At 43.2% G+C, this 13,798-nt stretch overlaps 1 protein-coding gene across 1 annotated transcript in view; it reads left to right on the top strand.

Annotated features, from left to right (window-relative positions):
* The first annotated feature begins 527 nt into the window (after window positions 1–527).
* Window positions 528–13,798, top strand: part of LOC111865924 (beta-1,4-glucuronyltransferase 1) — a 220,766-nt gene continuing 207,495 nt past the window's right edge. The window contains exon 1 of the mRNA XM_023854370.2: window positions 528–778. The gene's annotated coding sequence lies outside the window, so the exon portion shown is untranslated. The remainder of the gene's footprint in view (window positions 779–13,798) is intronic.

Raw genomic sequence — 13,798 nt, 5'->3', positions numbered from 1 at the left:
CCCGGTAGGTGTGAGATTTTTCTCTTCGTGTGGACAAGACCGGTTCTTGGCCCATCCAGCCTCCTATCCAATAGGTGCCGGAGGTAAAGCGGCTGGGGCATGAAGCTGACCACTCATCGAACCAGCCTCCACTCGGGGTGAATATTTAAATATTCAGAAATAATCGTGCCTCAAAGCGTTAATATAACTGTTTCATCGAACTTCAGTGTAAGTTAATAACTATAAGCATGTTAAAGCTGGGCCGTGAATAAGCCTCGTTGGTTATTTAGCGCTGGTTCCTCCAAGCATAATCCTAAAAGGGAAATGTGCAAATTTCTCTTTCGTCCATGACAAGGATCCATTAAAAGCCTTACACTTGCTTGAACACAAGTTCGGATCTGATGTCATCTGACAAGACAGCATCGAATGAATTGATCGCACTAGCTGGTTTTGCGCGTGTTGGCAGCCCTGACTGTGGTCGTGCAAGCGAGCGGGAGCGTAGTGTCCCCATAGATACAGACCTAGTTGCTGTTCAGTATTTATCTGGCGTGCAAAGGAGAAGCCTGGATCGAAATAGCTCGCTGGTCGCGTCTATCTTTTGTTTATTTCCCGTCCATGCTACCGTCCGCTCATCGTTCTGCAAAATAAAATGGTGGTGAGACTTGAGAGTGTGGTGGTGAGTGCGGTGAGACAGTGGTGAGTTACAAGATCGATCCACAAGACTACGCCGGGCTTGTTTACAGATAAGATGCGCTGCAGTTGCACTGACCACTGTCACTAGATCCTCCAGATGTGTCAGGTATGTCACGATTTAACCTACCTGTTTCATATTCTTGTTCCTGTACTCTAATTCTGTGGCATGCGACAGTGATATTGAAGTAAGAGTGGAGCTTTCGTGTGAATTTGAAAGGACGTTAGTAAGTTTGCAATTTTGTGAAAAGATAAGGAAAAGCAAGCACAACATGTAACTTGGGATGCCCGGTACCGGATCAAATATATTGAACCTCGAATGCGTGAGTCATCTTTCTGGTTAGGTAATTCTGTTCTGTGTTTGTACGGGGCACAAAATATTCAGTGTGTAGTATGGGTTGGTTACACTGAATCAGGTCGTAACACATTTTGGTTAATATGCAGTACATATGTGTAGTAAAAAGTAAAGTAAGTAAAGGTATCCCTGTAACAGGCCGTGGAGACCCACAGCGTTGTGAGATGTTGAGGTTCCCACATTTTCTAGACAGTCGGCTCATAGATGGCGGTAAAGTTGTCAGCCTTACGCACCTGCCGCCCTTTATCCTCAAGAACATTCCAAGAATATTCCTGCTATTCATTTCTCTTAGAGGCTGAGTCGACCCCAGGGCCATAGTGCGGCTGGAAGACTTAGGTAAATTGAAAAATTCCAATGACTTAATCGGGATTCGATCCGGTGACCTTCCGACTTGTAGCACAGCGCCTCAACCAACTACGCTACCGCGTGTAGTAACATATAACATTATTTGTAAGCTAACTGCCGTCTGAGATGTGATGCCGTGTTACCTGGTAGGAAGTTACCAGTGCTTCGGAAGAAAGATCATCAGGCACATCCGTCTTCAGGGTGAATGAAGGTGTAGCTTCCCCCGAAACATTCGCAACGTTCGCTTAGCCACATCCCAGAAGACATCTTTATTAACACCCCCCCCCCCCTCCCGCTCACAGTAGCTTGTTTATTTACTATTAAAAAATCAAGAATATGTAACATAAACATTTAGTTTGTGTTATCAATGTTTAATAGATTATTTCATAAATAAACGTTAACAGTGCAGTTCTAAATGATATTAAATGTTTCCTCAGTCTGATGTATTCTGATAATAATTAATATTGACCAGAAATATTAAAGTAAAAAAAGAAATACAAACTGTTGGATGCCAGTATGGAGTTTTATCTAGAAGTAAACGCAGAGAAAACTTAAGTATTTATAAAGTCATGTCTCGTCAGGAAATCGCAGGACAAGAAAACAACATGAAGGCATATGTTGATTCCTTCATCATTGTGGTTAAAGTGAAATAAGGGTAACACTAACAAATAAAAAATTATATTCAAGAAAATTTAAGTGTTGATTAAATTCTGGGAATGTTTGCTACCATTCAGTGTAGAATATTTTTCTTCCAAAGACTCAAGTATACGATATATGAAGATTAAAACATAAAACTATATATAGATCTGGGTATTGTATACTTACTTATTTATAGAGCAGAGCCCTTCTTCAGTAAAGCCAAATCTGCAGCTATTCAAGAATTTACCAGCATTTTATGGAACCCGAAGGTTCATTACCGTTTTCACAAGAATCCTCCACTGGTCCCTATCCTGAGCCAGATCAATCCATACGATCTCATTCTATCTCTCTAAGATCAATTTTAATGTCGTCCAGCCACCTACGCCTTGGTCTTCCCAGTGGACTCTTTCATTCTGGCTTTCCCACCAATATCCTATATGCATTCCTCTTCTTCCCCATTCATGCAACATGCTCTGCCCACCCCATCCTCCTTGACATCATTCTAATTAATCTTGGAGAAGGGTACAAGTTATGAAGCTCCTCATTATGCAGTTTTCTCCAGCCTCTCATCACTTCAGTTTTCTTTGGTGCAAATATTCTCAGCACCCTGTGTTCCTCCCTTAATGTCAGAGACTAAGTTTCACACCCATACAGAACCACAGGCAAAATTATAGTTTTGTATATTCCAATTTTTATGTTTTTGGACAGCAGACGAGAAGACAAAAGGCTCTGGATTAGATATTGTGTATGTTATGAAATGTTCATCGTCACCGCAAAATCATATATTTAGCATTTTTGAGAACATGATTTTGAAGAGAATATTTAGACCGTAGAGAAAGGAAGTTACAAGAGGATGAAACTGCATATTGAAGATCTTCATAAGTTGTGCTGTCCGCGAAATATGTGTTATCGGGGTGATTAAATGGAGCATACCACGGCCAGGGCGTGAAGCATTCGTAAGAACTAAGAAATGTATGCAAAATATTTTCCAGAAACCCACACATATGGCGGAGGGGACTATAAAAATTGTTCGTAATGAATTTGTATATGCGAGACTGAACTGGGAGTCCCTGAGAACGCGTTAACACTTCTGAGTTACGCGCGTGATATGCATGGAATTTCATCCCAAGCCCAGTGACTATGCCTTCTCTAGTCGCATGGCGTTCAAGTTCCAGTACGCCTGTTAAACTTCAAATTCCATGTCTTGTAGAATCGTGATGTTGGGTTTCTGAGAATGAATCGGTTGTAGTGTGACGCATGGCGTTGCCGAGCGCAACTTCCGAGACGTTCAGCCGAGATATTAACATTCAGTAGTGATGTAAGATCATTTAAACGCAATGATCCCGAACCACGGCTCGTTGCGAGGCAGCTGTGTCTCAATACACTGCTTTTGTTTTTTTATTGCTAGTGTGGTGGGACTAAGTCCCTTGTACTGCGGCCACTTCTGGCCTATTGTACCAGCCCCAGATGATAGGTGAGGGTGATTGTGGAGCAATTGGTGGAATGAAGATTGGCAGGGGAAACCGAAGTACTCGGAGAAAACCTGCCCCAGCGCCACTTTATCCACCACAAATCCCACTTGACCAGACCCCGGGATCGAACCCGGGCCGCCGTGGTGGGAAGCCAGCGACTAACCGCTTGAGCTATGACGCGGCCTCAATACACTGCTTAGTTCTGCATTTGTTTTGTATTAAATGGCAGAATGTGCATCTGTGGTAACTGTTGTCCGGGCAATTTAATTGTTTTTGTTTTCTTAACCAAATCGTGAAGTTCTAAAGTACCATCATAATCCTCGAAATAAGTAATAGATCCCCCACCCTCCCTTTACTTACGTACTTATGGAGCTGAGCCCTTCTTGAGGAGAAGCCAAATCTGCAGCTACTCAAGAATTTTCCAGCATTTTATGGAACCCGAAGGTTCATTACCGTGTTCACAAGAGCCCTCCACTGGTCCCTATCCTGAGCCAGATCAATCCAATTCCATACCCTCCCGTCCTATCTCTCTAAGATTCATTTTAATATTGTCGACCCACCTACGCCTTGGTCTTCCCAGTGGTCTCTTTCCTTCTGGCTTTCCCACAAATATCCTATATGCATTCCTCTTCTTCCCCATTCGTGCTACATGCTATTTCATCCTCCTTGACTTGATCATTTTCATTATACTTGGAGAAGAGTACAAGTTATGAAGCTCCTCATTATGCAGTTTTCTCCAACCTCCTGTCACTTCATCTCTCTTCGGTCCAAATATTCTCCTCAACACCCTGTTCTCAGACACCTTCCCCTCTGCCTAAACGTAATTCATCGCGTTCCACAGAGTGGGAACATCCAACCAGAGAGCATCATCTGAAGGCAGGAGACGCACTCCAACGGACACCTACGTATATCTAGGATTCTCTTTCTAGCGGATACAACAAAAATCAACAGCAACTGCTTTTGATTGCATATTACACCACAAATGCCAATCTAGTGGCCGCACGACCTAAGGTGTGTACTGTCTTATACTGGTTGAGTGTGTATCTGCTTTTTTCCCCTTGTTTTATTGGTCTGTGTTGGTAGAGGCCTTGCTAGGGCGGGTCCCTTCTGCAAGGAGTCTTAACATTTGTCTGTAAGATTAATAGGTTTAGATTGAATTCGGAATGAGAACAGGCTAGAGGCCTAACCCATGACAGGAAAAACAGCTTAGCAAAGCAGTTGCATCCGTGACATAAATGTCGAGTCCCCTTTATCAAATCCGCTTCCTTCTTCAAGGTTTTTGGATTAACCCTCTTCTCTGTTATAGTCCAGGGATGTCTTAAAATTGAGGGGGAAACTACTTCAATTCGGATTTCATCATAATCGGTAGCAATACGAAACAGAAAACAGCAGTTATACTCTACTCCATTTTGCGGTCGATTTGTATTCTTAATGTTCACTGTTTCCGCAGTGTGTGTCACACTGTTGATATATATGTTTTATTATTGGGGACCGGACTTTATGCTCTAATAATCCCTTAAATATTTATGCATGAAAAACGTCCAAAATACGCACGTAAATAGTTCGTACCAAAGATTAAAATTGATTTTACATTATTTTAAGACCAACAAATCAGTATCTAATTTAATTTTATGTAATCACTGGATGATCCATTTGCAATTAAAGCTATACTTAGATACAGATCATGCAAAAAAGCCAGCATTTTTCATTACAAGTTAAAAAGAGCCAGTGGTACTTATATTTAGCTCTTTCCTACCGCGGCGGCCCGGGTTCGATCCCGGTTCTGGTCAAGTGGGATTTGTGGTGGACAAAGTGGCGCTGGGGCAGGTTCTCTCCGAGTACTTCGGTTTCTCCTGCCAATCTTCATTCCACCAATTGCTCCACAATCACCCTCACCTATCATCTGAGGCTGGTACAATAGGCCAGAAGTGGCCGCAGTACAAGGGCCTTAGTCCCACCCCACTAGTAATACATTTAGCTCTGCAGGCTTTCAACTTCTCTTCTGTTGCAGTTCGAAGTGACTGAGTGTTTTAGGGTTTCCATAGTTGCCTCCTGTTGTCTGTAAACATGCCCTTATAGCGGGGAAAATTTCATTCCACCTCACAGAAACTTAAGGGCGCATGTACAGTAGCCGGTATTTGCTCCAATGCTAGTGATTTACTTGCCAGTTCAATGCGTTTACAGGTTAATTTTTTTTTTCAATTTCACAAATTTGTTTCTATCCTTGTTTTTTTTTTAAAGTATTCTGTGTAATTTTTCCTTTACGAGATCGTTAATTCTTCCAAGAACCGAACTCAATTTGCAAACCGTGGTTTTGAATGCACTTAACGTTTGATACAAAGTAGTATTGCTATTGCTTGCCTTCAATGATGAAATGGCCGATGGAAGATGAGAGACTTGAGCAGATCTGTACAAAAGACTGATTTCTAATTATGCATTTTTAGTACATCATGGGAAATTTGAATTGACGCTGCACTTATGGGATCAAAGGTATTGATGACATTTCTAACTGTTTCTAAATATTCGGTATAATAACTCACTTTACACAGCCACGTGCCCCAGCGCGTTAAAATTGGTCCTGGCTGAAGTGGAACGTTCGGCGCTACTGCTTTAAAGGCTTTATTTTTCCTATATGGTGCTCCAATAAATACCTACTTCACAAGAGACACTAACTTGTCAACATGCGGAAAATTTGCACGAATTGTTTCTGCAACACGGTGCAACCCATGGGCAAGGCAAGTCAAGGTGTCATGTTTGGAAAGAGCAGTACCGTCTTTGGTCATACAACTTGCGGCATGAGTCACAAAGAGCAAAACACTTTCATACTGAATGCCATTCGGCCGTAGTAAATTCATGGGATCGATAAAAATACTGAAACTGCGGATGTATTTGTGGTTTCAAACTGTTCTGCCGCAAGAAGTTGTCAGTAAGGATCTAATTAAAATATTTGCAATAAACCGTTCCCCACAGTCAGCGTTTCGTCGATTGATACCCACACAAAATTATCTTGAATCTTATCTCTAATGTTTTCAATTGCAAGATCGTAACACTGCTTCATGTTATTTTTGTGCACAGTAGATTCATCCGGCACTTTGCACTGTGTATACTTCTCTATGAAGTTTCTCAGAGTAGGATTGGTTAGTTTCCACAGCGGAATATCTGCCGCTAAAAGGCTTCGCACAAGTCAACAGATAACTAAGAAACTATTGTTAAAAAATTCACTAAGTAATTTTTGAACAGGGCCACTTTTCGTTGATTTAATTTTAATATTATCTTTGTGTATATTAGTGATCAAATGCTGAAGCACTTGGAAGCGTTTTTCACGAACAATTGTTTTTTCACACTCTCGGCAATAAAGACTTTGGTTATGCGTAGTTATCGTCTCTCCTTCGAACTCCCGCTGTTACAGTTGTAATGTAGTTTTATGACTTTTTTATTGTTAGTGGGGAGGGACTAAATCCCTTGTACTGCGGCCACTTCTGGCCTATTGTACCAGCCCCAGATGATAGGTGAGGGTGATTGTGGAGCAATTGGTGGAATGAAGATTGGCAAGGGAAACCGAAGTACTCGGAGAAAACCTGCCCCAGCGCCACTTTGTTCACCACAAATCCCACTTGACCAGAGGCGGGATCGAACCCGCTTTGGGAATCCAGCGACTAACCACTTGAGCTATGGAGCGGCCAGTTTTCTGACTTACTTTCACTTTCGGCATGATTACAAAAACTAAACAAACTTAACCACAGACTAGTCACCACTAATATGAATGACCCCCAGCTCCAAATGAAGAAGCATAGCGAACCTAATGGAGACTTCGGAAATAAATAAATGAATCAGCTACACGTGAATTCGCTTCCGACTAATCCCTTCGCAGCCACTTTGATGGTATGCGGATGAGGCAATTTATGAATAGGGGGCTCGGGGAAGCCCCGTCATGGGCAAAGCATAAAAAAATGAATCCAGACCCAACTCGCTGTTTGTATGACGAAATGTTGCGAGTCAAATATGCAGCATATCCTAACACGGAAAATAAAAATTGTATACACACGACGATGATTAAAAATTTGAACATAGAAAAAATGTATGATGATAGTAAAGTAAAAGTAAAGGTATCGCTGTAACAGACCGTGATGGCCCATAGGGTTCTGAGATGTCGAGGTTCCCACATTTTCTCTAGACAAGCGGCTCATAGATGGCGGCAAGGTTGTCAGCCTTACGCGCCGGCCGCGTATATTCCTGGTACTCATTTCTGTTACAGGCTAAGTCGACCCCAAGGCCATAGTGCGGCTGGAAGAATTAGGTCAATTTAAAAAGAAATCCAATGACCTCATCGGGACATGAACCCGCTACCTTCCGGCTTGTAGCATAGTGCCTCAACCATCTACGCTACCTCGTGCATATTAAAAAGAAAATATGGATCATAAATAGAGATCTTCGAAATAATTATAAAAGAGGCAAAATATTCACTTATATGCACCATCAAAGCATGCCTAAAATCTAAGAAATGTAGTAATTCACACACTTTCAAAATGAGCATGCCTTTTGGTTGCAAGAAAGAAATATGCATGAGCATTAAATCCGGACTCTATTTGTTTTATGCTGAGAACTGCGTGTCCTGTTTCAAAGTACAGTCTCAGCTTTCGATTTTCGGAGTTCTCAGTTTCAAATATCTTAGTTAGTTAGTTATTTAGAGAGGGTGGGTTTCCCCATGCACCGCGACCAGTTTGATCTATTGTGCTTCCCTCTATGATATTCTACCAGTCTCTATACCCTACCGATAAATGGTGCGTACCATCAGTCCCGCCGAGCAAGCGAGTTTGGCCACTTGCTTAGCGGTGTCTATAATGCTTCCCCCATATCTCAGAGGCCTTAGAGACTATTGTTGGGCGGGAAACGTCCTGGAATTTGGCTCAGTGATCTCCTTAGGAGATATGAGGTTCTTTTACGTGCCGTAAAGTTACGACATGGGACCCACGGCTTAAAGTCCCTCCCGGAGGACTTGTTCCCTGAATTTTTCCGCCCTTAAAAATTCGACGACCTCCGCCGGGTATTTGAACCCGCGTACTACGAGTCATGAGGTGGGAACGTTACCTCTAGACTACGGAGGTTAAAATATCTTACTGGAAAGTGGCTATCCCGACTGAGGGGTTTCGTGGTTTTGCTCAGGCCTTCAAGTAAAATGCCGGAGTCGTACCTCGATTAAGCCACAGCCAGTTCCTTCCAGATGCTTTCAAATTTATCATTAATCCTACAGTTGAGCGCTGTGTAATTAGCCAAGGAGGGCATCGTCTGCTCATTACTAGAAAGTAGCCTGCAGGTTCATTATTGATGTTCCTTCGCCTCTGACTCAGAACGTACAGTATGACGCAGCATTATTGTCGTGACGACGTGCAAATGGAAGCTCACTATTTTCAGGCTTCTGACGCCAGTAAGAACTTTCTGCGTCTCCCTTCTAATTTCAAAATGAAGGCAGCGCGTTTTTGCGAAACTTCGCGAAATATCTACAACAGTCACATCCAAGAAGACGGTAATTTTAATAGTCACTGCCGTCAAAACCTCAATTTGATGGAGAAGTTCTTGTTTTTTTTTTTTTCCTCAAAACGCTGCCTGTATCTAGACAGTACAGCGTGGAATCTAGGACAGTTGACCATTTGGAAATGAAAGAGTGCCATCTTCTGGGATATAACGCCGTACGGTCCCTGAACGTCGATTTATGTTTCGGAGGAACATGATTCTTCCATTTTCAGGTTCGAGGAAAGAGCCAAGCAAGGAAGCAGCATGATGCAGATAGAGCCTTGCTACCTGCTTCATTCTGGTTTCTTCCTTGGCGTACGGAAACTGAAGATGGAGGCGGTATATTCGTCCGAAACGTTGGATTGTCTCCGAGTTGCTTGGCATACAGTACTGTTCAAGAAAGAAAGATAACGAAAATAAGAAGTGNAAGATGTGACTCTGTTAACAATGTAATGTTTATATTATGTAGCATACGGTTAGGCTTATAGCTTGTAATGTCTGTGTAAGGTGAAGTTGTCCCTGCGCTCAGTTAATTAAGCACCAAGCCTTGAAGACGTATGGGAGACTGGAGGTATAGCTTCACGATTCTTGATCGCACCGCTAAATGGAAGTATATGTTCAGCTTCACGCTATAGCCTTTTACCGCCAATACCCATTGTATAGGGGGTTGGTTGGCCCCAGAGCCGGCCTGGAAGCTGCGGGGAAAAGAAAAATCTCTTACCCCTGCCAGAAATCTAACCCCGTCGCTACACTGTTTGAGCTGTCCGGTTATTCACCAATATACAGGGTTACTACAAATGATTAATTCCATTTCACATCACTATATTTTGCCATAATCTTCCGGCTTCAGTTGTTGCACGAGCTGCAGACAACCAGAAACTCTTTTCCAGCTTCGTCGCCATTTTGTGAGGCGCTGCACTCATGCTGCTAAATGGTGTATCGCGATGCAAACTTGGTGAGTTTGCTGTTCTTTTCATGCATAAATCATATTTGTATGCATAATACTTTGGAATATATAGTGTTTTGAAATGGAATGAATCATTTGTAGTACCCTGTACATGGTTGTTCTGGCCAGCCATAAGGTTGTATTATAATGGAACGCAGTTGAGGTCCCTTGGGATTCCAGTTGAAAAATGCTTTATTATATATTGTACATCTGGAATTGTTGGGTTTTTGGACTGTCTCCATCGTCCAGTATCCTAGAGTATAGAAAATATGACGTTTCGGAAAATGGATCTGTTTCCGTCCTCAGGTGAAAGGGGAGAAGACTCCTACTCAGTTCGGCCCCATCATCCGAGGACGGAAACATCCGGTTTCCCTAACGTCCTGTTTTCTGTTATTTAGAATACCGGACGATTTTGTGTGTTATACACCATCGTCTGAGCCCCTTGGAGTCAACTGTACATCTAATCTTACAAAGTGGTGGGACCGGAGTTGGCCAGACGGAGATATGTTCCACGGCTTGAGTCCCTTATATGGGATTTCGAAGCCAAGAATACAATAAGTACAATTTATTATGGTAACGGTATCCGTCTGTCTTCTTCGCTTAAGCGAATTTGATGTTAGGGAGTGGCGACAGAATATAGGACTCTGTTTTCAAGGCCAGCTCTAAAAGAGAAAACGTGTTCCTCCATCTTCTTAATGCAGTTCAGAGTTACATGCAGTGAAGTATTTGAGGTTCTCACAGCTGTGGTTATGAACAGTCCCCTCTTCTAGGATATAACGCCATTTATTTTGTTGAAAGGCCATCGACGTTTCGGAGGAACACGCCGCTTGCTACATCGCTCATGTGGTTTCTTGCTTTTGGCTTACTGGAGGCGTTATGTTACCCTGAAACGTCTGCTGACATTCAGTGGATCACACGGAGTTATGTCTCGAAATAGAGAACTTTTATATGGAATGAGTTTGTTGAGACTTCTTCGTAGGCGGTGTCGAAAGTAGGGTCTTGCAGGATATAATACTGTGTAGTTAGGTTAAAGATGGAAGCATAGGCTTATTCTGAAACTTCGGTAGCCGTCGACCAAACTACAGGGCATCACATCCCAGAAGACCATAAAGAGTAAGGTAAAGTTCTCTAAGACGTTTTGCGGAATGTAGGTGTAGCTCCACCAATCTTGGCCTCGGCACTAGATTGACGTAAATGGTCAGGTTCATGCCCCGGCCTTACCCCGGGAAAGAGTCCCCGATACCCATTGTGTAGGGGGCTTTTGTGGGCCCAGGAGCCCCTCTGGATACTGTGGAGAAGAGAAAAAAATATGTTTCCCCTACTGGGAATCGAACCCCGGCATCCGAAGTTTCATTAACGTGTTCACAACAACCCTCAAGTGGTCCCTATCCTGAGCCAGATGAATCCCGTCCATACCAGCCTATCCTACTTCGCTAAGATCCATTTTAATATTACCTTCTCACATTTAGGTCTTCCTAGTGGTTCTATCCTTCTGGTTTTCCCACCAAAGCTTAGTTTTAATTATTTAGTTATTTAGAGAGGGTGGGTTTCCCCAGGCACCGCGACCAGTTTGATCTATTGTGCTTCCCTCTATGATATTCTACCAGTCTCTATACCCTACCGATAAATGGTGCGTACCATCAGTCCCGCCGAGCAAGCGAGTTCGGCCACTTGCTTAGCGGTATCTATAATGCTTCCCCCATCTATCAGAGGCCTTAGAGACTATTGTTGGGCGGGAAACGTCCTGGAATTTGGCTCAGTGATCCCCTTTGGGGATATGAGGTTCTTTTACGTGCCGTAAAGCTACGACACGGGACACACAGCTTAAAGTCCCTCCAGGAGGACTTGTTCCCTGAATTTTTACGCCCTTAAAAATTCGACGACCTCCGCCGGGTATTTGAACCCGCGTACTACGAGTCATGAGGTGGGAACGTTACCTCTAGACTACGGAGGCCGCTTCCCACCAAAGCTTTCTAATAAGTTATATCCTTTCCCATGTATGCTACATTCCCAGCCCATCTCATCCTTCTAATGTCTGGTGAGAAGTATAAATTATGAAACTCATTATGACATTTTCTGTAGCCTCCTATTATTTTGTCTCTGTTGGGTACGTCTGTATGTTTTCTTCAGCACCTGTTCTCAAACACATTCAGTCTACCCTTGATGTCAGACACCAAGTTCCGCACCCATGCAAAACTACAGACACAATCATAGCTTTGTATAATTTAATCTTTTTGTTTTTAGCTGAAGTAAACGCAGGAACAAAGTAACCGTTACCGATTGATCACTGTACGCAGTCGGATTCGTTTCTCATTGGGCAAGTACGGTTGAGTATGGGGAGTTCCCTGACCGCGTGCCAGTAGCGTCAGAGCCCTGTTGTAAGGGCCACAATTCAGTGCAGGACTGTAGTTCTGTTGGGGTGTTTGAGCGCACCGTGGATCGATGAGAACACAGGTCCATCTGGTAGAGGCTTCTGTATCATAGAAAGGTATAGGGAAAACATGCGAGCAGTTGCTCTGATGTACAGTACCTGCTTAACACAGTAACCCATCTCGTAGTTCCTTATTTTATCTTTGTAATCAAGCACTATGCCATGAAGACATATTGGGGAGTGTAGGTATAGCTCCATCATTCTTGATATCTCCTCTAGATGGAGGTAAGTGGTCAGCTTCACGCACCGGCCTCTTTACCCCCAAAGAAAGAGACCCTGGTACCCACATAGGAGGCCTGGTGGGTCCCAGAGTCGGTCCGAATGTTGCTGAGAAGAGAAAATCTTGCCCGTGACGGGATTGGAACCCCGGCCGTTAGGCCCATAGCCCGTCGCTTTACCGACTGAGCTAACCCGACTGCGAATAATATTTGATGAACAGTACAAATTATGAATGTTTACATTAAGCAATCTTTCCTTTGGTCGCAGTATTCACCTCACTGTGTAGTTTAGTGGTCAGAGTTCCTGTCTACAGATCCAGAGGTCCGGGTTCGATTCCCGTCGCTACCAGTTTTTTCTGAGAAGTAGTGCGTCTGGAACGGGGTCCACTCAGCCTCGTGATTATAATTGAGGAGCTATTTCAAGGAAATAGCAGCTCCGGCCTAGAAAACCGAAATTAACGGCCGTGGGGATTCGTTGCGGTGACCACGCGACACCCTCTATCCGCAAAAGTTGGCACTAAACTTCGCCGACAAGCGGCGGTCACTTGGGTCGGTATAGTTCGCTTGCGGACTAAATCCATGGAGTTTGTTTTGTTTGCAGTTGTCGAGATAATGAAAGAAACGTCACCTATCAAATCATATTGAGTACGTTGTTTCGTACATCTCGTGACTTTTTGTGTTTGCATAGTTGTGCATTCAGAAGTTCAAAACATCGCGTGATGTTTACCGTACAGTTTAAACTTCAACTCTTTATGCAGTCTGTCGCATCCTTCCACAAGATATGTATTCTGATAAAACCATTGAGAGAAGGAACCTCGTCATAGCCAGAATGCCATTCTCTTCACAGCTGCAGTTCCCTGCGTTTATCATATCGGTTTATATTCTGTGTAGGCGGACTGGTACGGGTTGTGAAGTGTGGCCTTCTGCTTGAAGAACGAGCATAAATTTCAAGATGTAAGTTTCTTTCGCGTTGGTGACTGTTCACAATGTGGTCTTGTAGGCGGATAACAAAATTTCGGTGGAATATGCTGCATTAGGGGCTTGGGGCCACAAAAGGGGTCGTATTTTCTTACAATCCCATGGCCTTCCTGCGACGTAAAACTATTGTTGCCCTGAAAAGTGCAGGAAAAATTGTAAGTTATAATTTGCATTCACAATGGTGATTATCCACGTTTTTGGTCATATAGGTTGTGACGTCATGTCTTTTTAGAC

Source organism: Cryptotermes secundus, unplaced genomic scaffold (assembly GCF_002891405.2).
Source record: "Cryptotermes secundus unplaced genomic scaffold, Csec_1.0 scaffold1942, whole genome shotgun sequence".
NCBI classification, from domain to species: domain Eukaryota; kingdom Metazoa; phylum Arthropoda; class Insecta; order Blattodea; family Kalotermitidae; genus Cryptotermes; species Cryptotermes secundus.
The sequence above is the reverse complement of the archived record's forward strand: the minus strand, read 5'-3'. Positions and strand labels throughout refer to the sequence as shown.